At 34.5% G+C, this 26,659-nt stretch overlaps 1 long non-coding RNA gene across 3 annotated transcripts; it reads right to left on the bottom strand.

The window, feature by feature from the left end:
* Positions 1–2,735: 2,735 nt before the first annotated feature.
* Positions 2,736–4,597, bottom strand: LOC139877382 (uncharacterized). Of its 3 annotated transcripts, none has more exons than XR_011768557.1 (6): positions 4,290–4,597; positions 3,827–3,872; positions 3,456–3,736; positions 3,256–3,364; positions 3,034–3,101; positions 2,736–2,934 (listed from the first exon to the last, which is right to left on the bottom strand). It is a non-coding gene; the product is annotated as an uncharacterized lncRNA (long non-coding RNA). The 3 variants fall into 3 exon arrangements; XR_011768558.1 differs by having other exon boundaries at positions 3,595–3,744; positions 4,290–4,591; XR_011768556.1 differs by having other exon boundaries at positions 3,595–3,736; positions 4,290–4,590.
* Between the last annotated feature and the right edge of the window lie 22,062 nt (positions 4,598–26,659).

Genomic DNA, 26,659 nt, shown 5'->3' with positions numbered 1-26,659 from the left:
AGGTTCGAAACTATGCCTAGGACACTAATTTTTTTTTAAAAAAATTGGGCTCTTGTAATTACTTGAGCCTGTTGGGCCGTATTTTCCATCGGGCCGAGATATGATCTTTCAGTTGGGCTGCTGGTATGTCATGGAATTGTGTTTAGGGCTTAATGAAAAAAAAAAAAAAAACACAGATTAATTAAATTTAGGCCCTAGATTAAATGAGAAAGAGAATGGACAGTGGAATGGTTTAAAGTGTTATTCAGGAGGTCGCTGGTTCGAGCCCGGGCAGTGTCATATTCTTTTTGGAAGATTATTACTTTAAGGTAGTTTTATTTTATTTTCATTTTTATTATTAGTATTATTTTTATTATTATCATAAGTATTAAGTATTATATGATCTTTCAGTTGGGCTGCTGGTATGTCATGGAATTGTGTTTAGGGCTTAATGAAAAAAAAAAAAAAAAAACACAGATTAATTAAATTTAGGCCCTAGATTAAATGAGAAAGAGAATGGACAGTGGAATGGTTTAAAGTGTTATTCAGGAGGTCGCTGGTTCGAGCCCGGGCAGTGTCATATTCTTTTTGGAAGATTATTACTTTAAGGTAGTTTTATTTTATTTTCATTTTTATTATTAGTATTATTTTTATTATTATCATAAGTATTAAGTATTATTATAAAAACTATTATTTTCATTATTATTATTATTATTATTATTATTAAACTTTCATCTTTATTAAAAACTACTACTATTATCATTATTTTTATCATCATTATTATTAACATTAAAATAATTATTTTCAACATTATTTATCTAAAGTATACATAAAATAAATATAGCTAAATTTATTATTGAACCATATAACTCACTAAAGTGACAATTAATAATAATAATAAATAAATTGTTCGATTACGATTATGTGTATTAATATATATACACCTGATATAGGTTCGTGAATCCGAGATCAACCCTACACTTGTTAAATGACGTCATATGTATTTTTACTACAAAATACAGTATAGTGAGTTTCATTTGCTCCCTTTTTAATTGTTTTTGCAATATAAATTTTTGGACTGAGAATACATGCGCTGCTTTTATAAATGTTTACGAAATAGACACAAGTACTTAAAAATACATTCTATGTTGAGTTGTACCACTGGCATACTTCCCTGTAGCTTGGTAACTACTATTTACATGGGTATTGTAAACGCGAATCCTGTTGATAGATCTATCGGGCCTGACAACCCCAACCGGACTGGACGACCAGTATTCAACGGTTGCACAGTACTTCGTTTCGGTGACTACACTTGGTACGGTGTAGTGAGATTTCATAATAAAGGGAATATGCGACGTGATTAAATGTTAAGTATGGTTACCAAGTGCTCAACCACTTAGAATGCTTTACATACACTTGCGAGTGTATTATGTTTATGATTATGAAATCTTGTGGTCTATTAAAATATTGAAATGATTGTTATGATAAACCTATGAACTCACCAACCTTTTGGTTGACATTTTAAAGCATGTTTATTCTCAGGTACGAATTAAGTCTTCCGCTGTGCATTTGCTCAATTTAAAGACATTACTTGAAGTCGATCATCGCAATGGGACCAAATGTTGATGACTTCGTCCAAGTGGATAAGGACGGGTTGTCACAGGTGGTATCAGAGCGGTGGTCTTAGCGAAACAGGTCTTGCATTAATGTGTCTAACTGATAGTCGTTTAGATGCATTAGTGGATCTGGACTTCGACCGTGTCTGCATGTCAAAATTTTTGCTTATCATTTTTATCGGAAATCATATGCTTATCATCTTTAGAAAATTACCTGCTCATTATTCTTAGTCTAGACATCTTACTGCATTGACTGCATGATTAGTGTATAGACAAAACTCATATCTTAGCGTATCTATTACGATAGACTTTGCCTGTTATCTTCCGTAAATTTCTCCGTAACTTAGGGGAATCTGGTACTATATATATCTATGCATATGATGCATTGAGAATACCATCCAACTATCAATTGCTATCACTAAACTCTTCAGACCAAAAATCTTTTCTGAGATTGCATAAGATGGCCTCTACGAATCGACCAAGTTCCTCTGACTCCGAAGACAGCGTGACAGGAGCATACCAACCAATCAACTACCGTGATTACTGGAGAAAATGGGGGTGGGTTCGCGACATACTCACTCTTTGGAGAAGGGAAGAAGGTACTCCATATCATGAACCGAATCTACCACCTAACCTTGGAGTACTTGACCCGCTAACCGGCGAACCCGTTCGCAACACCGTTTATACCCTTTTTGCAAGAATTTTTCGTCTTGAGACTACCATTAACGGAACTAGAGAAGATATCCGACCTTTACCTCACACTGATAACCAACCAGGGTTAGTAGAAGAAGTTAGAGAACTCCGAGCTCGAATATTAACTTTAGAGAGCACGGTACACAATTTGCAAGCACCAGCAGTATCACCAACACCAGTAACATCACCAGCTTCAGCACCAACGGTACCAGTACCACCAATAACCCAAGTTTCAACAATCCATGCCTCACCATCTCATTCTGTACCTCGGGTATAATCATCGTTCTACGAATCGTTCTACATCAATTACCTTCGCTCGACATGGCGATTATGTAATTTCGAAAGTTTTAGAGATTATGTAATCTAGTTGTAACGATAAATCAAATGAGTTCAATATCTTATTAACTCATTAAATCCATAATTACATTTGAAGAAAATATATATGTAACTATCTGGATCATTACTCGATGACGAATTCTCAACAAACAACATCGGATATTCAGTAGGAATTGTCCTTGTCGACGGTATACATGATATCGAATGTTATGGTCTTTGGAATAGGATTTAATTCGACTTACCAGAAATTTGCACTTCCAGTTACTACACACGTCATAGTTGCATAGATCACGATAAAATGAAGTAACATCTGTGCGTAACAAAATAAAAAAACAGCACCTTTTATATAAGAAAACCCCAAACAATAGATGAATATGTTACACAGCTCAATCCTTAATAATAAAAATACCTTCGTTATTTTATACAGCGCAAGGTCATTCATGGAAGCAGATGCTGCCACAAAAGAGGTGCGACCTACTGCATAAGGCAACACATAACAACATAAACTGGACATGGACAATCAAATAGTTGACAACAACAAAAGAACTAAAACAATCACCACTACAAAAAAGAAAAAGAAAAAAAAAAAAGAATAAGCACAAAACGATGAGAAAGTGAAATGAAAACTGACCTTCCATTATCATCGTTCAATATAGTCCCAGTAATATGCATAATAGCATTAGGAGATGCCGCTGTTGTACATTGAAAACTTGAAAATGCAGCACGCTGTATCGTTCAAACTGTTTGAGATGTTAACGAATCAGGAACATAAACATAATGACAAAACTAAATGACAAAACTAAAGACAACATAATAACTTGAGTCTCATACGGCTGAATTTGCGGATAACCCTTCAATGACACATTGCCCATAGGATTACGATGCATCTCGACGCACTTTTAACAGTATTGTGCCTCGAAGATACGGTAGACGTATTCGAAGGTAAATTCGTATCAGTAAATCATCTCACCAGGGACACCGATGTTCTCAACCGATCTCTTCCAAAGACCTCTAGTTGCCATTGAACGAATTGACGGCAACACAATGTTCGTACTGACATTTACGACACCAACCCTTTGCAAACTTGACGTAATATATTTAATAGCAAAAGTCTGAATGTCTCCTCGCCAAATATAAAACGCGTATATATAAGTATAGACCAAAAAAAAATAGCAGATAAGACCAAAATACATAAAAGAAACCTGTTTACACCGAAGAACTTCAGGATAAAAAGGATGAGCAGCCAACCTACAAAACCCAAAAGAAAATAACAAATAAAAAAAATCTACTAATAACAACTAATAATCATATTAAAAGAAGTTCAAGAACAATTGCTGATGCACAACACTCAAAAGCTCTGCAAGTATATAGTGACAAATACAAACCTACAACAAAAAACTACAAACAAATCAATTGGAAGAGACGAATTCCCATGTAATTGGAGCTGACCGGAAGAAAAAACGAAACATATATAAACACCTAAACAATAAATAAGCACAAATTGGGTAAATATCAACAACAGTAACTTGGTGAGTAATTTCAATGTCTTTTAACTTGCTGACAAACTCTTGTACAACACTTGGAAATTTGTTAAATACTACGTAGTACTATTAAAAAGACCAGATTTTAACAGCTCTACCTTTATATGTGAAAATCGATGCTTACCTAGGGATACAATAAGGAACAAAATCGACCTGCGCTGAGACTTGGTGGGTGCGGTTGTGTTGGTGACGATGGTGGATGCGGTGGTGATGGTGGCGACGGTGGCGATGGTAACCTGAGGACGGAGCAGGTAAAGCCGCCACCACCGTCGGTTTTTGGCACCCGGAGGATGGTGAAAGTCGATGGGCACGATGGTGATAAAGGTGAGTGGCGAGAGGAATTTTGGGGAGGCTGGTAGCTTGTATTAGGGAGAATGGAGAGCAGAAGAAGCATCGAGATACGTATGATAGACGGAAGCAAGTAAATCAGGCAAAATAGGGTTTAAAAAAAGGGAGATGATTCGTACACCACCATTTTTGGCCATACGCCACTAAATGTGCATTAAACAGTTGTACAGTACAGTGTTTTAAAGCACAACTAGTGGTGTATGGCTAAAACTTGGCGGTGTACGAATCATCTCCCTAAAAAAAAAATGGGTCAGGTTAGGGAACAATTTGGGTCATAATAGTTGTTACTGTTAACGCATGGCAGTAGCCAATAAAATTTTAACATCAATTACCACAATTTATATATATATATATATATATATATATATATATATATATATATATATATATATATATATATATATATATATATATATAAATAATGTCATAACAATTATTGAAGATTTAACTACTAAAGTGGACCGCGCTTCGCGGCGGTGTGCAAAAAAAATTTTTGTTTACAATTTCATATAATTATAATGTCATTTCGAAAAATGACTATGAAATTTGTAGTGCAATCGAATTTGCATAACTTTTTTACCATTATTTCAATTTGCATACCCAACCGCTTACCACCAGCAAATCGCCAGCCACCTTACAAATCTAAATTGTCGCACTCTTCCGACACCGCCACCCTTATCTCTTTTTTTGTCTAAAACTCCAACCATGTATTATTTTATATTTTTTATTTTATTTTGAACTGTGCCTAATTTATTCTATTCTTTTTTCATCAAGATAGCACCAGTCACTTTAAAAAATATTACTATCTAATTAATATTAGTAAAATTATGTGGTTACAACTAATTTAAGGATTTTATTATAAAAATTTTAGATTGTTATTATTAAAAACAAAGCAGTCGCAAATTAGTTGGTTCCAAAAAAAATAAAAATAAAAATAAAAAAATAAAAAAAATGCTACAATAATATTGCTACAGTATAACGGTATTTTTTGGTGGGGTGGCGTGATATGATTGGTAATCATTTACACTAATTAGTATATAGAGTAATATAATATGATTACGATCTAGTAAATTAATGAATTATTTTCTGTCACGTAATCAGTGGCGGAACTTGAACTCGGATACAGACGGGGCGGTGTAAAAATTTAATAAATTTTTCATTGTCAGCAAGGGTAAACACTAAAAAAATTTTAATTTTTAGTAAAAAAAAAATTTTTTAGTGCAAAATTTTTCGTTCCGTAAAATTCAGGTGGGGCGGATACCCCTTTTGGGTTCCACTAAGTACCGCCACTGCACGTAATCATAATATCATGGAAGCAAATCATATAAAGAACAAAACCAACATAATACTCTTTGGAAAGAAAAAGACTCAACCAACGCCGTCTTTTTTTTATAAGGTAAGACCCAGCGTATAGTTAGGAAGAACTGAACTAGAGTCTCTTTTGTAAACTCTCAAGCATCCAATCATTAAGTTAAAGTTTTATTTATAGTTTCATCAATACATGCAATTAGATATATACTTGATCATATTTAATTTGGTAATGGCTGTCGTTTTAATATTTTAATTATTCTCACAAAAAATTGTTACAATCTAAATCTCAGTATTAAAATATGAATATTTTTTTTTAAAAGCAAGCATTTCATTAAACAACGATAATATACATCGAGATAGTATACCAGACGAGAATCTGGCATGACAGAAGATTGAAAACTAAAATATGTACAATGTATGAATAAACTAACCACCAAGATGATCCAACAACGATTAGCCTATTCCGGATCTAATGTTTGCCGTTGAGATATAGAATCCGGGATTTATAAGCCATTGATGCCATTCTAACAAAGATTTCATGAGGCGTTTAGCAATCCATCTGAAGCTGGTTGATTATTGAATGTTTCTTAAGATTGTTGCCGCGTTCCAGTTTTGATTTTTAGAGACAATCGAGCCTTATAGAATACGAAATTTTCTATTTTTTCCCATTTTATTTTTGGAACAACAATTTTATTAATAAAATCATACATGCCTTATCAAGAAGCTAGGAAGGAGATGAATAATGATTTACAAATTACAAACACTTCATAAGTCAAGAATCCTAATGAAAGATAAATGCGCTTATGCTATGAATCCAATTAAATGATACCAAGCTAATAGAGTCAAACAACAATTCTTTCTTCATCGTCCTATTAGTGAATAAAACATCGTTCCGGGTCCTCCAAAGACGCCATAACACTGTCGCGATTATGACATATAAATATCCTTCATTTTCGGTGGCTAATGTAATAAATCGAACCACTCTTTGCTAGACGGTCATGTGTCAAAGTAAGACACCTGCAAATCCAACCAAGTCTATCTTATCCCACAAAGCTAGAGCCATCTAACAAGACAACATAACATGATCAATGGATTCCACCTAATGATCGCATGTGACACAACCAAATTCAGATCCCGCTAGTTTAAGTCTTTTAAGCATACCTTGATTCTTGTATTATGAGACGTGTTATAATCTGTTATTTCTCTACTTCAGTTAGATTCTATGCATAATGCATTTTGAGATGATTTGTGGAAATAATATCAAAAACGTTAATGAACTAACTTGAGTATTTCATGTACATTAAGAGTCCAAATAAACCCAATTTGAAATAAACATCTCATCCACTTACTCGTATGTGTATATAGTTTGGTGTTGGAATAAACCCAAACTGAAATAAACATCTAATTCACTTAGTCGTGTGTATTTAATATGGTTTTGGATCAACATTCGTTAATATAATTTATATTTTAGAAAATAATTTAATTGCATTTAGTTGTAATGAATTACTGTTAGCATTTGTTTTCATGTTTGGAGTGTGTTTGGATGAAACTAGCTGGAGCAGGAGGTTATGGACTAGAGCGGGAGCTTATCTTTAAAGCTGGTAGCTGGAACTTATTATTTTTTATAAGTGTTTGGTAAACTAGGTAGAGTTTATTTTCCAATTCATAAGCTCTATTTTTTTTCATAAGCTACTAGAAGTAGCTTATTTTTCTAGAGCTTATGATTTTCATAAGCTCTACTTTTTATGTCTACCAAACAAAGCTTATTACTTGGAGCTTATTAAAATTATAAGCTCAAGCTCCCATAAGCTCTCAAAAGCTCTCATAAGCTCTTGCGCCAAACACACCTTGTTGTACTATATGTACTACGTACATCGATATTTAGCTATAAGATCGATGTAGCTATAAGTGGAGTGGATATAGACAGGATTACATCCTTATCCATTAGTATCAGATATTTTAATTTAATTAAATTTCCCCCGTTTTTTTTTTTTTTTTAGACGTTATAATCATTAGCTATCATCAGAGAACAATCGAACAGAACATTCAAAAAAAAAGAAAAAAAAAAAAAAAACATATCAAATAAAAAGGGGACACATCTTGCAGCTAAAAAACGAGCCAATACACCAAAGTAGCCAAACGACCAAACTTAAGGTGAAGCGACTCGTCATCAAACAACCAAACCACGGAAACAAAGAAACAACAAAAGCAACACAAAACAACTAAACCTAACACAACCAAATAAAAAAACTACAACCAACAATGAGAAGCAAATTAAAGCCAAACTTAACACCAAACAATCTGAACCAAATTATGTGCAACCAAGATCATCCACGTCAAGCGAATCCTTTTTACTCCTCGCACTTGACTTCGAAACCTTCCCATCAACAATTTTTAGAAGACACCGTCTTCTCCGAGTGGGACGCAAAAAAGAACATCTTATGAGAAACGATCGACGAAACCTTTGAGGACAGTGGCTGATTATAGTGGTGACCAAAGGGGGTATCCGTCCTACCTGGATTTAACGGGAAATATTTATTACATTAAAAAAAATTACTAAAAATTAAGGTTTTTTTAGTGTTCACCCCTACAGAAAATAGAAAATTTACTAAATTTTTACATTCGCCTCATCTGTATCGGGATCTAGTTCCGCCACTGTTTTAAGAGCCAACAATGTTCTCTTCAATAGTAGAAGGACCAGGTATCGATTCAAAAAAGCCTTCAAAGGCTGTCGATGAATTTCCACATTTCGGATCAAATTCTTCGACATGGATCTCAAGCTTTCTCAAGAAAGTCAATATACTCTTATGGAAACTAAAACAAAACCAACTCCTTACTCATACTCATGTAGCCGAGGTTTAAATATAAGGTCAGACTTGTGTCCCTTCTTGTGATGGATCGAATTCAAGAAACGGTGGATTATCACTTTACAAACTATAGGTATCACTCCCACTTAATTATGGATCATGAACCAACTTGGAAGATTGGTGAAATGATCCAAACGGATTGATCTTACTTGGAACTTGGAAGTTAACTTGGTTCTGGTTTGGTGTAATGTAATACATGCAGTTGTAATATGTGTTATGGGTTCACAGCTTGTTGATGATTCACTGTAACCGATTTGGTGATTTAATAAAATTATAACATTTAAGAGAAAAATTATCAGAATTGTTACGGGTATGTTGGCATCCTAATGGTTGAAATTTAACACAACATTAAAAAATAATTCGCATATTCTGACACTTGGTTCGATTGTTATTTCTCTTAAAATATTTGAGCATTACTAATCATTTTATAGGTGTGTTTAGGGGTGTTCACGGTCCGGTTTGGTCCGGTTTTGACCAAATCTCAAACTAAATCGGCATTCACGGTTTCGACATATATCAAACCAGACCACACCGAGTAGGATGTCGTGCTGGACGGGTTGGTCCGGTTTGGGACAGTCCGGTTTGACCGGTTTAACGGTTTTGAGTTGTTTTTCTTCTTTTTATTTTCCATTAGATTTAGATGTAGATACAGATACAGATGCCAATAGATTTGAAATTACAAGAAGTTCAGTTACTTTAAAAACAAACAAGATCACAGCGAATTATTTACATATCTTTTGAATTTTTCTAAAACCATACTAGATACCAAAAGTCCAAAGGAGTGCTAATACTATAAACTTATAAGCCTTCAAATATTCAACTTCACTTTGCATCTTTAAATCTTCACAACATACAATACCAAATCTTTGATCAATAATAAGATGATTTTATTATTACAGTATCATTTAACTAATAATAAAGAAAAAGGAAACAAGTAGATGTTACTTTTACTATATGGGCCTAGTTTATACAGACTACTTTATAGTCCAACTAACCATCTAATCATCCATGCAAAATATATAATTACTACGTATAACATACAATGATCCTCTAAAATAAAGATTAGACTTAGTTATTAAAACAACTTGCTATATATATATATATATATATATATATATATATATATATATATATATATATATATATATATATATATATATATATATATATATATATATATATATATATATATATATATATATATAGGGGCAGGATCAATGGGGAAGTAACCAATCGAGGAGAAGCGGGAGGAAGCAAAAAATTTTTTTTTTTTCGCTTTTTTGGAATTTTTTTTTCCGGCATCAAGATCACACAAAAATATGAACATTTAGAAGAGACACTTCGTGATGAATGTTATTATTTAGGCGGGAAAACGATCGACAAAAATAACATTCAAGATAATATTGTTCGTAAAAAATATGAACGTTTTTTTTTCATGTTTTGTGAAGTAAAATTTAGCCCGATTTAGAGTTTAGGGTTTAGGGTTTGGTGTTTGGGTTTATTCCATAAACCCAAAACACCAATCCCTAAACCCTAAACTCTAAACTGTTCATGTTAAAAACTTAATCTAAATCCTAAATCTAAACCCTAAATCTAAACCCTAAATCTAAACCCTAAACCCTAAATTTCTAAACCCTAATATCTAAACCCTATAAACCCTAATATCTAAACACCAATAGCTAAAACGTCAACATACGCTCAAAAAACACGATAATTGTTATATATTACTTCTTCGAGCGTTTTTTCGTCAAAATAAAAACATTTATCACAAAGTGTCTCTACTAAATGTTCATATTTTCATCCCATCTATAATGTTCGTGAACAAAGTTTTTTCAAAAAACGAAAAAAAAAATGTTTTTGCTTCCCCCCGATTGGTTACTTCCCTCTTGATCCTACCACTATATATATATATATATATATATATATATATATATATATATATATATATATATATATATATATATATATATATATATATATATCAACGGACCGGTCCGGTTTTGACGGTTGGTATTTTTCTCAAACCGTAGTCGGACCAATAAACCCGGTTTGGCAAAATCTTAAACTGTCGAACGGTAATCTAACAACTCAACCCGTCCAAACCAAACCAAATACCCCGGTTTGGCCGGTATGGCCGGTTTAAACGGTTCGATGAACACCCCTAGGTGTGTTTAACAAAACTAGGTGATAACTGATGATCCTCTAAGATTATAACTGAAACATATCTTTGGAGCCAACATGTGTAATTATTATTGTTTCTAATAAGTGTGGCATATTGTCATCTTCTTATCATGAGTTGATTTTAAATTTTAATTATATTCCTTTTGCTTGGAAAAAACTGAAAATTAGCAAAGTGATTTTCTATAAAAACGATAAAAGAATACATGACAAATACTTATCTAGATATAGATATTGAAATTTATCGTTACACTGGAGCTTATATAAAAAGTTAGTAAAACTTATATTTTTTTCAAGAGCTTATGACCTTATGTTAAATATTATCTAATTTTTTTTTTGTCATAATATAATACCCCTATACTTTGAGTTTTTTTTTTTTTTTTTTTTTTAAATAAGTTCAAGTTACTGTAACACACCCGATGCTACGAGTTTGCATTTCAGTTTTCATATAATCCATATCCAAAATATCCACAATAGTAATTTTATTTAGAAAAGCCATATATAACGTACAAAATGAAATTATAGTCTAGGTAGACTATGCGTCGTTCGGTATGTAACTTTATGTTATTTTACACTGTTCATTAGTTACTCCATAAAATAGTCTAACACTAAAAATGTAAGGTTAATTTCGATTTTTTTAGGTTAACAATGTTATGAATTAAATGAATATAAGAAATAACTGAAAATAATTGAGTGAAAAGTAATAGAAAATAATTGAAAAAATGTTTTTTCGGTTCAGACTATTCGAAGATTGAGATTATTTACTTACATAGATTTACGCTGCTTAAAGTGGTTATCCCGTGATCATTTCCGGCCATTTTTCATATCAACTCAAAAAACATTGTCGGTGGGATTCAAATATGTAAATTGTTATTCGTAAATTAGAGCTTCGACCACTAAGCTATCTTAAGATTTTCAGTGTTTGTTTTCTATGTTATTTAAACTTTGGTTGCAAATTTAAGCTCGATCCATTAAGTTGTTTCAGTTTGTCCTATGACAGTTCTTCAGTAGGTGCTTCTCAAAGAGTCAAAGATGACCACACGCAGAGCCTGTTCTATAGTAGTTGTTCGGTTAAACATCATTGACACACGAAACTATATAATCGAGTGATGACAACTTCTTTAGTAGTCCCGTCAATAATTCCAAATCTCGCTGTTCGGCAAATGGAAACTGTTGAAGTGTTGGGTTTTAAGTCGAATAAATAGTATTGATGGGTTCTTTTAAAGCCCAGCTTTAATTAAAAACTGAGACCCATTAACTTTACACCTTATAACATCACATTACAATTGGGCTTCATTAGGCCCTTTTATATGCCGTACAAAGGCTTATTTTCCCAAATCACGGAGTATTATTTAGAGGTCAATCAAATCATATTCATATTTCTGCATTAATAGGGATTAATATATCTTATCTCATAAATTTAATTTACTATATATCAATAATAAGCAAAGATTGCAGAATAAGGTGCATTCACGCATCCTCAAGTTGCAAAACTATTTTTATTGAAGTAACATGAATTATTATGGATTAAACTATTTTTTCATACTAACCAATCAAGTTTACACATTACTCCGTATCTCATTTCATATAATGGTATTGTCCTCATCTCTGAAAAATACCTAGATCGTTTAACACTTGAAATTTTTATTTTTTATTTTTCGTAAATACTCAGAGCTCTATAATTGTAGTACTTTAAAATCGAATGTTTTAGTTGTAGCCTCAAATAATGTACTACTGGTTACTGGTACCACAAACAAAATTGGGCCTAAAATGTCTTTAAGGCGGAGCATTATTAGGGGGGTTAGTCACTATTTGATGGATCATTGTAGACGACAAAAAAGGGATAGTGGGGTCACATAACATAAGTCTTTAGGGATTGCCACGTGGCAGATAAATGTGGGCCCAGTGGAATCGTACGGATATGAAACTTGAGTTTGGTATATTCGGGAGAATGCCGACATTATTTTCAATTTCTGCCAAATGTGATTGATATTTTTTTTTTTGTAAGCAAGTGATATTATTAATAACTCCAAAACATATTATTAATCTCATAAAGAAATTATGCATTAAGTATATATGTACATAATAACATTTTTTTTTTTGAAAAGCCAACTTTATATTAATAATAATGAAACTATACAAACTTTACACGATGAATTCTCAGATTGATAGCCATGTAGGCTTACAACACGAATCAATATGACACATGAGGTAATATGTACACTTTTTAAATATTCACATAAACTAAACTAAACTAGTGGAGAGTTCATCCTGGATCACAATTGTTGTTGCGTGGAAAACACAAAGAGCTTGGACTTGTGAGCCATTGTAACCAATCGGTCGCTTTATGTCTTGAACGGTTTGTGATCCATTCAAACGTTTTCACTTGGATGTCACTTACCACCTTCGAGTACGCCCATGATTCACCCCGAAATACCTTTTGATTCCTATTTTTCCAAATGTAGTAACCCGTTACCCACTCAATTGATTGCCAAATCCTTTTGTCTTCTCCCGATAAGTTTCCCCGACCCGAACCCGAGAACATATCTGGTAGGCTGCCCAGATTGGGAGGACATGTTCCCCACCAATTATAGATGGCCTTCCAAATATCTTTTGCCACTTTGCATGATATGAGTATATGGTCCACCGATTCAATGAAGTCGTTACACATCGGACACAATATACTATCTAATTCTATTCCACGTTTATCAAGTTCTTCTCTAACCGGGATTCTACCACGTAGGGCCCTCCAAACAAAGATACCAATTTTTTGAGGGAGATAATTGTTTTTCATCGTAGCCTGTGGATGACTCGGTCTCTCAATAATAATTTCATCAATTTTTGTAGATACTAACCTCGAGTTATAACCTCCTGAATTGTCAAGCACCCACCTCCATGTCGAGTTGCCATCGCCCAATGAAACATTGTTTTTGATCAGTGCCGTGAGTTGCTCCAATTCCCCAATTAACCGCCCCAAAAGCAGTCTTGACCACCTCCATGAGAATTGCCACGCCCCATTTACCACCTGAATTCTTTCGTTTACACACGTGTCTTGGTTAATTTCTAATCTGAAGAGCCTTGGAAACAATTCTTTTAGTGAAGTGCCTCCAATCCATATGTCTTTCCAAAAAATAACGTCGCGTCCATCACCTATTTTTTTCTCGAAAAAGGAATTAATATCCAAACCGCTCTTGAGCAAGTCAATACCGATATGGATAATGTTACTCCAAACTGTATTGCGAACAACAGAAAGGTTAGAAGTAGAGTGCCCCAACCCCCCGTCCCGCCCGTAAATGCTTTTAATGACTTTGACCCATAGCGCTTCGGTTTCGGTTCGAAACCGCCACCACCATTTACCCAGGAGTGCCCAATTTCTAGCTTTCAACGAACCCACATTTAACCCCCCCTCCCCATAAGGCAATAGAATTACATCCCATTTGACCCATGATAATTTTGACATCTCACCCGACCCCCCCCCCCCCCCAAAGAACTTACGGCGTAAATTTTCGAGAAGGTTGACAACGCAGGAGGGTGCACGAAACAACGAGAAGAAGTAAAGCGGAAGACTACTAAGGATAGATTTAATGAGAGTTAACCTAGCCCCGAATCGTTTGTTGCATTTCTCAATCACCGGGTTCCACGAATCTTTTTTTAGCAATTTTCGACCAATGGGCATACCTAAATATGAAAAAGGCATTTTACCTACTTCGCATCCGAATTTGAGTGCCATAGCTTCAACATCAGCTTGTGAAATCCCAATCCCGAATAACTTACTTTTGTTCATGTTAATCTTTAAGCCCGACACTTTCTGAAAACATGATAACTTTTTAAGAACATTCGAAAAGTTTCGATTACCCCACTCGCCAAAAAATATGGTGTCGTCCGCGAAATGAAGGTGCGATATCCTAACTCTATTTTCTCCGACACCCACCCCTCTTATTAATCCGTCTCTTATCGCAATATTCGCCAAGATTCAGATCCTCACTAGCGATAATGAAGAGGTAGGGTGATAATGGGTCACCCTGACGAATACCCTTTTGTAATCTAAATTCCTTGGTAGGGGATCCATTTACCAAAACTGAGATAGAAGCTGATCGAAAGCAGGAATCGATCCATTTCATCCATTTGGAACCAAAACCCATACTGACCATGATATCTAACAGGAATTTCCAACGAACACTGTCAAATGCTTTCTCAAAATCCGCTTTAAAGATGAAACATTTAGACTTCCTTTTTTTGACATCGTCCACTAGTTCATTTGCGATAAGAATGCTATCTAAGATTGACCTCCCTTTAATGAATGCACTCTGCTCGTTACCTATCAGTTTTGCAATAAGACCTCGTAGACGATTCAATAGGATTTTGGATATTATTTTGTAATAACATCCTATCAGGCTAATCGGTCGATAATCACACAGAGAGATGGGACCCTTCAATTTGGGAATCAAGGTAATGAACGAAGCGTTACATCCCGGAGATATCTCGCCATGATCCCAGAACCAATGTAAAGCCAACATCAGAACATCTTTTACAAGCCGGAGATATCTCGCCATGATCCCAGAACCAACGTATTAAAAGAAACATTTACAAGCCCCCATAATAACTTATTAATTTCAAAAAAAAAAAACGTATAGCGGCATAGGCATATTAATTTCATGAAAGCGAAAGGCTGAAAATTTCCAAGTATCCGACACTGATCAAGCAAGATGGCTAGAGGCAAGAAACATTTGGTTCAAAAAAGAAAAAGAAAAAGCTCTAATTTTTAAGCAGAAAGCAAAGACAAAGTAGTTCAAAAAAGGCGACGAAAACTCAAAATTCTTTCACTCGTTCATTAAAAGAAAAAATAGTAAAAACAAAATAAGATGAAATGTCACGTTCATATTGATTATAAGCGTTCCATATTAATTGATTTCGTCACGAGGTTTTGACCTCTATATGAGACGTTTTTCAAAGACTGCATTCATTTTTAAAACAAGCATAACCTTTATTTTATCGATAAAGGTTTAAAAAGCATTACGTAGATTATCAAATAATGATAATCTAAAATATACTGTTTACACACGACCATTACATAATGGTTTACAATAAGAATATATTACATCAAAAATAAGTTTCTTGAATGCAGTTTTTACACAATATCATACAAGCATGGACTCCAAATCTTGTCCTTATTTTAGTATGCAACAGCGGAAGCTCTTAATAATCACCTGAGAATAAACATGCTTAAAACGTCAACAAAAATGTTCGTGAGTTATAGGTTTAACCTATATATTTATCAAATCGTAATAATAGACCACAAGATTTCATATTTCAATATACATCCCATACATAGAGATAAAAATCATTCATATGGTGAACACCTGGTAACCGACTTTAACAAGATGCATATAAGAATATCCCCTATCATTCCGGAAAATCTTTCGGACATGATAAAAATGAATTCGAAGTACTAAAGCATCCGGTACTTTGGATGGGGTTCGTTAGGCCCAATAGATCTATCTTTAGGATTCGCGTCAATTAGTAGATCGGTTTACTAATTCTTAGGCTACCAAGCAAAAGGGGCATATTCGGCTTCGATCATTCACCCATATAATGTAGTTTCATTTACTTGTGTCTATTTCGTAAAACATTTATAAAACTGCATGTATTCTCATCCCAAAATATTAGATTTTAAAAGTGGGACTATAACTCACTTTCACAAATTTTTACTTCGTCGGGAAGTAAGACTTGGCCACTGGTCGATTCACAAACCTATACAAATATGTACATATATATCAAAGTATGTTCAAAATATATTTACAACATTTTTTAATACGTTTTAATGTTTTAAGCTTATTAAGTCAGCTGTCCTCGTTAATAACCTGCAACTAGTTGTCCATAGTTAGATGTACAGAAATAAATAAATATAAATTATCTTGGATCAATCCATGACCCAGTGTATACAAGACTCAGGCTAGATCACAACTCAAACTATATATATTATTTTGGAATCAACCTCAACCCTGTATAGCTAACTCCAACATTACTGCATATAGAGTGTCTACGGTTGTTCTAAAATATATTATATAGATGGGTCGATATGATATGTCAAAACATTGTATACGTGTCTATGGTATCCCAAGATTACATAATATATATTAGAATACATGAATAATACAATATAAGTTTGTTAAGTTATGATTTGTATAGAATTGTTACAATATTTCCCGTAGCTACAACAATCAAAAAATATCCAATCTTGTTTTACCCATAACTTCTTCGTTTTAAATCCGTTTTGAGTGAATCAAATTGCTATGGTTTCATATTGAACTCTATTTTATGAATCTATATAGAAAAATTATAGGTTTATAGTTGAAAATATAAGTTACAAGTCGTTTTTGTAAGAGATAGTCATTTCAGTCGAAAGAACGACGTCTTGATGACCATTTTGAAAAACATACTTTCACTTTGAGTTTAACCATGATTTTTGGATATAGTTTCATGTTCATAAGAAAAATCATTTTCTCAGAAGAACAACTTTTAAATCAAAGTTTATCATAGTTTTTAATTATCAAACCCAAAACAGCCCGCGGTGTTACTATGACGGCGTATGTCCGGTTTTACGGTGTTTTTCGTGTTTCCAGGTTTTAAATCATTAAGTTAGCATATCATATAGATATAGAACATGTGTTTAGTTGATTTTAAAAGTCAAGTTAGAAGGATTAACTTTATTTGCGAACAAGTTTAGAATTAACTAAACTATGTTCTAGTGATTACAAGTTTAAATCTTCGAATAAGATAGTTTTATATGTATGAATCGAATGATGTTATGAACATCATTACTACCTTAAGTTTAGTAGGTAAACATACTGGAAGTGATAAGAAATTATCTAGCTTCAAAGGATCTTGGATGGCTTGAAAGTTTTTCAAGTAGGATCATGACACAAAAACAAGTTCAAGTAAGATTTTTACTCGAATTAAGATAGTTTATAGTTATAGAAATTGAATCAAAGTTTGAATATGATTATTACCTTGATTAAGAAAGATAACCTACTGTAAATAACAAAGGTTTCTTGCTCTTAGATGATTACTTGAAATGGATTAGAAAGCTTGGATGTAAACTAGTAAACTTGAAAGGATTTTCGAAGTGTTCTTGAAGTGTTCTTCCTAAGATGATTATAGCTTGATTCTTGAAGTAATTTTTGATGAAGATGATGATTAGCTACTGGAAAAATTCATTCATAAATGTGTGCGTGTGTGTGTGTGTGTGTGTGTGTGTGTGTGTTGAGAGAGAATTAGAAAGAGAATTGGAAGTGAAATAGAGTGAATGATGAGTGGTGAGTGGTGAGTGGGGTTAAAAGGAGTTCTAGTTAGTTGACTAGTTCATGATAGAAGTTAAAATTGATTAGTCATACATGACATAATTAAGAGTGGAATCTCATGCTAGTTCCTATTGGTATATACCCACAGTAAGTACGTCTAGAAGCTGTGTATAATACGGGTATGAATACGACTCGAATTCTTGATGAAAAAAGAATGGGAATGTAATTGTACCCATTTTTGTTAAGTATTAGTGTTTTGATATATGTATTGAAGTCTTCCAAAAGTATATTAATACATCTAAATACACTACATGTATATACATTTTAACTGAGTCGTTAAGTCATCGTTAGTCGTTACATGCAAGTGTTGTTTTGAAACCTTTAAGTTAACGATCTTATTTAATGTTGTTAACCCATTGTTTATTATATCTAATGAGATGTTAAATTATTATATTATCATGATATTATGATATATTAATATATCTTAATATGATATATATACATTTAAATGTCGTTACAACGATAATCGTTACATATATGTCTCGTTTCGAAATGCTTAAGTTAGTAGTCTTGTTTTTACATATGTAGTTCATTGTTAACATACTTATGGAGATAATTACTTATCATAATCTCATGTTAACTATATGTATATCCATATATATATCGTCATGTCGTTTTTACAAGTTTTAACGTTCGTGAATTGCCGGTCAATTTGGGTGGTCAATTGTCTACATGAAACTCATTTCAAATAATCAATTCTTAACAAATTTGATTGCTTAACATGTTGGAAACACTTAATCATGTAAAAATCAATTTCATTTAATATATATAAACATGGAAAAGTTCGGGTCACTACAGTACCTACCCGTTAAATAAATTTCGTCCCGAAATTTTAAGTAGTTGGAGGTGTTGTCGTATCTTCTGGAAATAAGTGCGGGTATTTCTTCTTCATCTGATCTTCTCGTTCCCAGGTGAACTCAGGTCCTCTACGAGCATTCCATCGAACCTTAATAATTGGTATCTTGTTTTGCTTAAGTCTTTTAACCTCACGATCCATTATTTCGACGGGTTCTTCGATGAATTGAAGTTTTTCGTTGATTTGAATTTCGTCTAACGGAATAGTGAGATCTTCTTTAGCAAAACATTTCTTCAAATTCGAGACGTGGAAAGTGTTATGTACAGTCGCGAGTTGTTGAGGTAACTCAAGTCGGTAAGCTACTGGTCCGACACGATCAATAATCTTGAATGGTCCAATATACCTTGGATTTAATTTCCCCCGTTTACCAAATCGAACAACGCCTTTCCAAGGTGCAACCTTAAGCATGACGATCTCTCCAATTTCAAATTCTATATCTTTTCTTTTAATGTCGGCATAGCTCTTTTGTCGACTTTGGGCGGTTTTCAACCGTTGTTGAATTTGGATAATCTTCTCGGTAGTTTCTTGTATTATCTCCGAATCCGTAATCTGTCTATCCCCCACTTCACTCCAACAAATCGGAGACCTGCACTTTCTACCATAAAGTGCTTCAAAAGGCGCCATCTCAATGCTTGAATGGTAGCTGTTGTTGTAGGAAAATTCTGCTAACGGTAGATGTCGATCCCAACTGTTTCCGAAATCAATAACACATGCTCGTAGCATGTCTTCAAGCGTTTGTATCGTCCTTTCGCTCTGCCCATCAGTTTGTGGATGATAGGCAGTACTCATGTCTAGACGAGTTCCTAATGCTTGCTGTAATGTCTGCCAGAATCTTGAAATAAACCTGCCATCCCTATCAGAGATAATAGAGATTGGTATTCCATGTCTGGAGATGACTTCTTTCAAATACAGTCGTGCTAACTTCTCTATCTTGTCATCTTCTATTATTAGCAGGAAGTGTGCTGATTTGGTGAGATGATCAACTATTACCCAAATAGTATCAAAACCACTTGCAGTCCTTGGCAATTTAGTGATGAAATCCATGGTAATGTTTTCCCATTTCCATTCCGGGATTTCGGGTTGTTGAAGTAGACCTGATGGTTTCTGATGCTCAGCTTTGACCTTAGAACACGTCAAACATTCTCCTACGTATTTAGCAACGTCGGCTTTCATACCTGGCCACCAAAAATGTTTCTTGAGATCCTTGTACATCTTCCCCGTTCCAGGATGTATTGAGTATCTGGTTTTATGAGCTTCTCTAAGTACCATTTCTCTCATATCTCCAAATTTTGGTACCCAAATTCTTTCAGCCCTATACCGGGTTCCGTCTTCCCGAATATTAAGATGTTACTCCGATCCTTTGGGTATTTCATCCTTTAAGTTTCCCTCTTTTAAAACTCCTTGTTGCGCCTCCTTTATTTGAGTAGTAAGGTTAGTGTGAATCATTATATTCATAGATTTTACACGAATGGGTTCTCTATCCTTTCTGCTCAAGGCGTCAGCTACCACATTTGCCTTCCCTGGGTGGTAACGAATCTCAAAGTCATAATCATTCAACAATTCAATCCACCTGCGCTGCCTCATGTTCAGTTGTTTCTGATTAAATATGTGTTGAAGACTTTTGTGGTCGGTATATATAATACTTTTGACCCCATATAAGTAGTGCCTCCAAGTATTTAATGTAAAAACAACCGCGCCTAATTCCAAATCATGCGTCGTATAATTCTATTTCGTGAATCTTCAATTGTCTAGACGCATAAGCAATTACTTTAGTTCGTTGCATTAATACACAACCGAGACCTTGATTTGAGGCGTCACAATATATCACAAAATCATCATTCCCTTCAGACAATATAGGTGCCGTAGTTAACTTTTTCTTCAACAATTGAAACGCTTTTTCTTGTTCATCCTTCCATTTAAATTTCCTCCCTTTATGCGTTAATGCAGTTAAGGGTTTTGCTATTCTGGAAAAGTCTTGGATGAACCTTCTGTAGTAACCAGCTAGTCCTAAAAACTGGCGTATGTGTTTCGGACTTTTTGGGGTTTCCCACTTTTCAACGGTTTCAATCTTTACTAGATCCACCTGAATACCTTCTTTGTTTAATATGTGACCGAGGAATTGAACTTCTTCCAACCAAAATGCACACTTTGAAAACTTAGCGTACAGTTTTTCCTTTCTTAACAACTCTAGCACTTTTCTCAAATGTTCTTCGTGCTCTTGGTCATTCTTTGAGTAAATAAGTATGTCATTGCTGAAAACAATGACAAACTTGTCAAGGTATGGCCCACACACTCGGTTCATGAGGTCCATGAACACAGCTGGTGCGTTAGTTAAACCAAACGGCATAACCATAAACTCATAATGACCGTAACGCGTCCTAAAAGCAGTCTTCGGAATGTCATCCTCTTTCACCCGCATTTGGTGATATCCAGAATGTAAATCGATCTTCGAATAAACTGACGAGCCTTGTAGCTGATCAAATAAGTCGTCGATTCTCGGTAATGGGTAACGGTTCTTGATGGTAAGTTTGTTCAACTCTCGGTAGTCGATACACAACCTGAATGTACCATCTTTCTTCTTGACAAACTGAACAGGATCTCCCCATGGTGATGTACTTGGTCGAATGAAACCACGCTCTAAAAGTTCCTGTAGCTGACTTTGTAATTCTTTCATTTCGCTAGGTGCGAGTCTGTATGGAGCATGAGCTATTGGTGCAGCTCCTGGTACAAGGTCTATTTGAAATTCAACGGATAGATGTGGGGGTAATCCCAGTAATTCTTTCGGAAATACATCGGGAAATTCTTTTTGCGACGGGAACATCACTGATGTTCTTTTCTTCATGTTTAACTTCCTCGATTTGTGCTAGAATGACGTAACAACCTTTTCTTATTAGTTTTTGCGCCTTCAAACTACTAATAAAATTTAATTTCGCGTTGTTCTTTTCTCCGTACACCATTAAAGATTTTCCTTTTTCACGCATAATGCGAATCGCATTTTTGTAACAAACGACCTCTGCTCTCACCTTTTTCAACCAGTCCATGCCAATTATTACATCAAAACTTCCTAACTCGACTGGTATTAAATCAATTTTAAACGTTTCATCCCCCAGTTTAATTTCTCTCTCCCGACATATATTATCTGCTGAAATTAATTTACCGTTTGCTAATTCGAGTAAAAATTTACTATCCAAAGGCGTCAATGGGCAACTTAATTTAGCACAAAATTCTCTACTCATATAGCTTCTATCCGCACCCGAATCAAATAAAACATAAGCAGATTTATCGTCAATAAGAAACGTACCCGTAACAAGCTCCGGGTCTTCCTGTGCTTCTGCTGCATTAATATTGAAAACTCTTCCACGGCCCTGCCCATTAGTATTCCCCTGATTCGGGAAATTTTAATAATGTGGCCCGGTTTTCCACATTTATAACAAACAGCGTTGGTATTACTTGCTCCGACACTATTCGTTTCGGCATTACTTGTTCCGACATTATTTGTTCCTTTAGTTCTGTTAAACTTTGGTCCGTAGACCTCACACTTTTTCGCGCTATGACCATTTCTTTTACACCTGTTGCAAAATGTCGTGCAAAACCCCTGATGATTTTCTTCACACCTATGACATGGCTGTTTTTGGTTTTTATTGCCGTTGTTGTTATTGAGGTTGTTGTTGGGATTGTTATTGTTGTTGAAACGGTTGTTGTAGTTGTTGTTGTTGTTGGGATGTTTGTTGTAGTTATTGTTAGGATTGCGGTTATTGTTGCGATTGTTGTTGCGGTTGTTGGGATAGTTGTTACGATTGTTGTTGTAATTGTTGTTGTTGTACTGGTGACTCTTGTCACCGTTTTCCTCCCACTTCCTCTTGAGTTGTTTCGTGTTGGCTTCTTTGGCAGCCTGCTCTTTAGTTCTTCCCTCAATCTGATTTATGAGTTTATGAGCCATTCGACTTGCCTTCTGTATAGAAGCGGGCTCGTGTGAACTTACATCTTCTTGAATCTTTATTGGTAACCCTTTTACAAACGCGTCGATCTTCTCTTCTTCATCTTCGAATGCTCCCGGACACAATAGGCACAACTCTGTGAATCGTCGTTCATATGTGGTAACGTCGAACCCTTGTGTTCGTAATTCTCTAAGTTCTGCCTTGAGTTTATTGACTTCGTTTCTAGGACGGTACTGCTCGTTCATCAATTGCTTGAATGCCGACCATGGTAGTGCGTAAGCAGCATTTTGTCCTACCTGTTCAAGATAGGTGTTCCACCACGTTAACGCAGTACCTGTGAAGGTATGCGTAGCGTACTTAACTTTGTCCTCTTCAGTACACTTACTTATGAAAAACACCGATTCGACCTTCTCGGTCCACCGTTTCAATCCAATTGGTCCTTCGGTTCCATCAAATTCCAAAGGTTTGCAGGCAGTGAATTCTTTGTAGGTGCATCCTACACGATTTCTTGCGCCGTTAGATGCATTGCTAGATTCAGAGTTATTGTTGGTATGTAGCGTAGCCTGTACTGCAGCAATGTTTGCAGCAAGAAAAGTACGAAATTCCTTTTCGCTCATATTCATGGTTTGTCGAGTAGTAGGTGCCATTTCCTTCAAAATAGTCAACTGAATCGAGTTAATCATACAGAATATTAAGAGTAGTCAATAGTATTTCGTAGCATAATATGAACTCATTTATAAAAGCTTTTTTTTCATATTAGCGTTTTATAAGTTTAAATTCAGATACTACCTACCCATTAAGTTCATACTTAGTAGCTAATATACAATTCAACTACTACAATTCCATATGAAAAACTGATTATAATAATATATCACATACAAATATTCTTCAAACTTACAACTTCGCTATATTACATATAACATGAAATATATTACACTTTGGTACATGACAGTTTTGAAGATAAATCTAGTTAATACGCAAGTTGTTCAGCAAAGGAAATAAGGACACGTAATTCATAAGTCCAGAAACAAGTCATGCATTCCGGTTTTACTAAGACGACTTCTCATCCTTGGTCTTGTGGAAAAAAACCGTTATGACCATTGGCTAGGCAGCATGTTGTAATGTCGTCAAAAGGACGAGAGTTTCGTAATGTCCAACAGCCCCGTAATAATCTAAAAACCTTGTTTCTCACCCCAACTACTGAATCCGTCACTCGTGGAAAGGTTTTATTTAAAAGTTTTAACCCGATATTCTTTTTCTCACTTTGGTAAGAAGCGAACATCACTAACCCGTAAGTATAACATGCTTCTTTATGTTGCATGTTAGAAGCTCTTTCTAACTCGCGAAATCCTATGTTGGGATATGTTGAGTCAAAATAGGTTCTTAACCTGTAGCGTAAAATTGCATTTGGGTTCCCCGCATTTAATGCTTTAAAGAAAACACGGCGTAACTTACGGTCTCCCCAATGTGATATACCTCACCTATCAAAGGAAAGCCTTTTATAAACTAAGGCATTTCTGGAAAGTCTTTCAAATGTTTGACAAGTTAATTTCGCCATAACTAAATGTGCTAATGAACTCTGACCGACTCTAGACAAGATTTCCTCAATCATATCCTCTGGTAGGTCTTCTAAAATATTCGGTTATCTACCCTTAACGTCCATTTTGTTTTTATACTGTAAAATAGCAAGGATTAGATTCATAAAAGATAATTAACAAACAATACAAGCAATTTTTACACAGAACATAAAAGTACAAGCACACTATAATACATATAATACACAACATGATTACAACTCCCTAATCTGAATCACTGGTTTCTTCTTCTTCGGACTTGGTTCGCTTTCCTAATTTTCCAGGGATATATGGTGTTCCTCTAATACGAGCCGTCGTTTTCCACAATGGTTTAGAAAAACCTGGTGGTTTAGAGGTTCCCGGGTTATTGTTACACTTTAGGAAATACGGATGTTGCCGATACATATAAAGCTCATCGGGGTTGGAATCGGGTTTCTCTATTTTTATACCTTTTCCCTTATTATTTTCTTTTGCTATATTAAATTGGGTCAAGGTGATTTCTATAACATCATCGGAATCCTCATCGGGATCCGATTCATCGAAAAATTGGTAATCTTCCCAATATTTTGCTTCCTCGGCAGAAACACCATTGACCATTTTTAACTTTGGTCCGTTGGTTGAGGATTTTCTTTTATTTAAACGACTTACTGAAGGTATCACCATTTCTTCCTCCGGAACCTCTTCTTCTTCTGGTTCCTCCTCTTTCGATTCATCCTCTTCTGGTTCCTCTTCTTCTGGTTCCTCCTCTTCCGGTTTCTCTTTGGGAATTTGTGAATCTTCCCAAAATATATTCGACTCTTCATTATTATTAGGCGAATCAATGGGATTTCTACTAGAGGTAGACATCTATCACACAATATCAAACACATTAAGAGGTTAATATATCACATAATATTTACATGTTAATAATATATAGTTTCCAACAATAGTGTTAAGCAATCGTTTTTAAAGAAAACACGGTCGAAGTCCATACTCACTAATGTATCCTAACAAACTCGATAAGACACACTAATGCAAATTTCTGGTTCTCTAAGACCAACGCTCGGATACCAACTAAAATGTCCCGTTCATATTGATTATAAACGTTTCATATTAATTGATTTCGTCGCGAGGTTTTGACCTCTATATGAGACGTTTTTCAAAGACTGCATTCATTTTTAAAACAAGCATAACCTTTATTTTATCGATAAAGGTTTAACAAGCATTAAGTAGATTATCAAATAATGATGATCTAAAATATATTGTTTACACACGACCATTACATAATGGTTTACAATAAGAATATATTACATCAAAAATAAGTTTCTTGAATGCAGTTTTTACACAATATCATACAAGCATGGACTCCAAATCTTGTCCTTATTTTAGTATGCAACAGCGGAAGCTCTTAATAATCACCTGAGAATAAACATACTTAAAACGTCAACAAAAATATTGGTGAGTTATAGGTTTAACCTATATATTTATCAAATCGTAATAATAGACCACAAGATTTCATATTTCAATATACATCCCATACATAGAGATAAAAATCATTCATATGGTAAACACCTGGTAATCGACATTAACAAGATGCATATAAGAATATCCCCTATCATTCCGGGAAATCCTTCGGACATGATAAAAACAAATTCGAAGTACTAAAGCATCCGGTACTTTGGATGGGGTTCGTTAGGCCCAATAGATCTATCTTTAAGATTCGCGTCAATTAGTAGATCGGTTTACTAATTCTTAGGCTACCAAGCAAAAGGGGCATATTTAGATTCGATCATTCACCCATATAATGTAGTTTCATTTACTTGTGTCTATTTCGAAAAACATTTATAAAACTGCATGTATTCTCATCCCAAAATATTAGATTTTAAAAGTGGGACTATAACTCACTTTCACAGATTTTTACTTCGTCGGGAAGTAAGACTTGGTCACTGGTCGATTCACGAACCTATAAAAATATGTACATATATATCAAAGTATGTTCAAAATATATTTACAACATTTTTTAATACGTTTTAATGTTTTAAGCTTATTAAGTCAGTTGTCCTCGTTAATAACCTACAACTA

Source organism: Rutidosis leptorrhynchoides, chromosome 11 (assembly GCF_046630445.1).
Source record: "Rutidosis leptorrhynchoides isolate AG116_Rl617_1_P2 chromosome 11, CSIRO_AGI_Rlap_v1, whole genome shotgun sequence".
Classification (NCBI taxonomy): Eukaryota; Viridiplantae; Streptophyta; class Magnoliopsida; order Asterales; family Asteraceae; genus Rutidosis; species Rutidosis leptorrhynchoides.
Note: the sequence above shows the minus strand (reverse complement) of the source record. Positions and strands in the feature narration are given on the sequence as shown.